At 49.3% G+C, this 3718-nt stretch overlaps 1 pseudogene; it reads right to left on the reverse strand.

The window, feature by feature from the left end:
- Nucleotides 1-263: 263 nt before the first annotated feature.
- On the reverse strand, nucleotides 264-1170 carry LOC102010397 (annotated as a pseudogene).
- Nucleotides 1171-3718: the final 2548 nt, after the last annotated feature.

Below are 3718 nucleotides of genomic sequence, written 5' to 3' on the forward strand. Positions count from 1 at the left end.
CCCAGCCTCCCTAGCAAGCTGGGGAAACAAGGTGTGGGTTGTGAGATGTAGAAGCCCGTATCCTAGGAGCCTCAGAGGCCGTACCAGGAGAGAAGCCAGCCTGGGACAGGGAGAGCCAGGTCCCAAGGATGGTTGACCCACACTCACAGATGCTCTTGTTGGCTGGCAACCCCTGAGAGAGGGAGTCTAGATCCCAGAGCAGCCTGGGGAAGACCAGGACTAAGGGGTCACCCCCACTAGGCTGGTCTGGTTGAAGGTGGCACTCAGGACAGGAGGTGAGTGGCAGTGTGGCAAGTTACCACTTTGGTGGTGTAAATGAACAAGTAGAAGGTGGGCAGCTGTCCCCACAAGGAGCCCTGAATTCCCCACTGGGCAGTCCCCCAAGGTCTGGAGTACTCTGTAGTACATACATGAAGGGGGCCAGTTGCAGGTTGTGGGGTCAGAGGTGAGGGCATGATGACTCCTCCTTGGGAAGTGTCCCCCTCCACTTTTGTGGGCCCCTGGAAGGGCCGGGGGCCACAGAGTTCTCTCAGGGAGCTAAGTGGTGGAGTGGGCACCACATCCTCCCCACTGCACCCCAAACCTGCCTGAGCTGGGCTATTCTGTCTAACTGGGTTAGGTTTCTGGGGCCAGTGTGCCTCTTCTTGAGGGTGTCCTAGCAGGGACTTGATGCTGAAGCCCTTGCTGGGCCGTAGCAGAGGACTGGGCCTTCTATAGAGCTTGTCGTGCAGTGCGTAGGGGCTTAGGTCCTTGCTGAAGGCTCTGCGTGTGTCCTGGTTCTGCAGGCACTGGCGTAGTGCAGTGTTCTGCAGGTGCAGTGCTTGGGCTGGGATAAAGCTCACATCAGCTGCCCAGAAGTTGCCCTTGGCTTGGGCTTCACAGGGTCCTTGAGCATCTTGTGGAAGCGTCGGTTGAAGGACAGGTTGTGGCAAATGGAGTTGTCCCAGCCCTTGTAGTCATCTCTGAAGAAAGAGAACATGACCTGGACCTGCCAGATGATGTGCACCAGCTTCAACCTGTGCAAGTGTGTAGAGTGAATCACCAAGGTGATCATGGCCAAGTAGGTGCATGGGGTTGTCAGGTCGCAGGTGTCTCTTCTTCTTCTTCTTGGGGGGCTGAGGGTGAATCTGCCTCCAGGAGCCCAAGGCAGGAGTGACTGTGGGGCTTCATAGTGTGTGTGGGGGGCTACTGCCTGCAGGGGTCCAAATCTTGCCCAGGGGAGACTCGGGGATGCTCTCTTATGAAAACCAGACTGACATTTAGACAAAACTGGGTGTGAAGGGCTGTATACTTTAGCTATATCCCGTGTGCAAAGAAGCACTGCAAAAAACCCTTTGCTGTATCCAAACAGCAATGCAAAGGAGCATTGCTGTAAACTGGTGGGAGTTAAAGAATGGCATCTTTGCTGCCCAGATTTAACCGTCAGATGGAGAGGCTGTGAAATGGTGAGAATGATCAAGTCTGGACTGCAGAGTGGAGCTCTTTTGTGTGTGTGGTTTTCCCTTCTTTCTGGGATCTTCTAGTCTTCTCCTTATTTGTAGGATCTTGCTTTCAGATTGGCTCTTGCAACTCCTAGCTTGTGAAAAAGGCTAGTGTGCTGCCTCCTTAGGTGACATTAAGGGTTGTGGACTTTACTCTCTGAGACCACCAGATCTGAATTTGGAGCTGAGAAAAGAAGGATGACATGGGTGGGTGGCGTAAGTGAGTTCTCTTCTGGATTTTAGAATCAGAAGTGTTTTCCTTGATTTATCTTTCCCTTGTACCTTCCTCAGTGTCTTGGTTACTTTTCTCTCATTGCTGAGACAAAATACCCAAAGCCCAAAATTAAGGAAGGAAAGGTTTATTTAACTTATAGTTTGTGGAGGTTTCAGTCCATACTTAGTTGGCTCCAAGGCAGAAGATAGCAAAGCAACAAGAGCAAAGGGGGGAATGGAAATGCATGAAAGCCTCTTTCCCTCCCTTAAATTGTAAGAAGGCTACTCCCACCCAGGAGGCATCACTCACATAGTTAACCTTCTAAACTTCTCACATTGACACAATGAATAACATCCTAGAGCAGCAAGGGCATGCACCCCAGAATATAGAACTGCTGAGTCACTTAGCCAAACCTCTAGACTCTCCAAGCTGACACAATGTATCAACCATAACAGTCCACCCTTGTCAACTTGGGGCAACCAGACACATTTCTTTAAACCAGTTTCCAGGTACAAAGACATTATATTACATCAGAACCATAACATTAACCCGCCAAAGATTCATGAACATCCCTTTATGCAAAAGGCATTTAGTACATCTGCAAGAGTTGCCAAAGTCCTAACAGTTTCAGCATTGCTAAAGAGTCAAGTGCCAAGTATCCTCTGAGATGTAAGGCAAACTCTTAGCTGTGAGACCCTGTACAAATGAAAAGTTAAACACTTCCAACACTCAATGGCACAAAATAAGCAGTACCATTCCAAAAGGTACAAACAGGGTAACACAGTACATTGGGACCAAAGCAAGTCCAAAATCCAGCAGGGCTAACATTATGCACTGTAGTTCCATGTCCAGCATCTGAAGCAAACTGTGACACACTGTGAGCTCCAAAGGGCGTACATGAATCCACCCTTATGGCACTTCTGGTGGTTACAGCTTCCACGGCTTCTGTCTTAGGCCTGCTTTGCTCCCTCCTTGCAGCTTTCCTCAGATGATCAATGGTCCTGGCTTTTCTAAACTTCTGAGGTCTCCAGTGCACCTTCTGCTTCACACTCACAGCCTCACACACTGCCCTCTCAGGGGCACACTGCCTGGCCTCCCAGGCCTTCTGAAACCGGGGAGGAAACCTCTTTAACCTCAGAACTCTTGCATTCTCCATGCACCTAAAGCCAGTGCCAAGTGGATGATGCCAAGGTCTGCTGCCACCTGAAGCAGTAACCAAGCTTTCCTCTCTCTTGGCCATAGGGGTTGAGTTCCTGGATCACTGGGCACTCTGAATCCAATTCTGAGGAACAAATTTTCTATGCTGCTGCCATTCTGGCACCTGGTGTGGCTGCTGCTGCCATTATGGAACATGGCACTCAGCAGCTTCCTTCTCAAGGCAGTCTTTTGCCTTTGCAGTTTTGAGGCTGCAAAGGGTAGAGACTTGCTGCTTGCCACGCCCTCAGGCCATCTTTTCCATTCTCTTGTTTGTTCTCAGCAATAGAGATCTCCTCAGCCTTATCTTTGCAGTCCACAGCATTACTGGAGCTTCCTTTCTGGCCAAACTCACATTTCAAATCACCCTGCTGGGCTCTTTGCTTTATATTATATATTTATATTGACTCTCAATATAAATCTGGCTAAAAGCCCCCAACAATAGCCATGCCACTTACCCGACGTTTGACTGCATTGAAATTTCTTTTGCCAGATTAATCAGTCCACTGCTGCCCTTAATCTCAGTCTTAGGCAAAGTCTCTGGACAAAAGCAAAATGCAGAAAAACTTTCTGCAAAGCCATAACACACATCGTCTGGAGTCCAACGACCAATGTAGTCCTTCTTCCCAGCAGAAACCTCCCAAAAGCAGTCTTTACTGGCAGAATTTCTATCAGCTTTCTGGACTTCTGAGCTCTGACCAGAATCTCCCAAACAGAACAGCAGAAGGCATTCCAGCTCTACTCTTTCGGGCGACATCTTGGAGCCCTTCCAAGCTCTTCCCACAAGCTATTTCCAAAGGCTCTTGAACCACATGGTCAGGTATAGTCA

This window comes from Chinchilla lanigera, unplaced genomic scaffold (assembly GCF_000276665.1).
Source record: "Chinchilla lanigera isolate Chin_1 unplaced genomic scaffold, ChiLan1.0 scaffold00030, whole genome shotgun sequence".
NCBI lineage: Eukaryota > Metazoa > Chordata > Mammalia > Rodentia > Chinchillidae > Chinchilla > Chinchilla lanigera.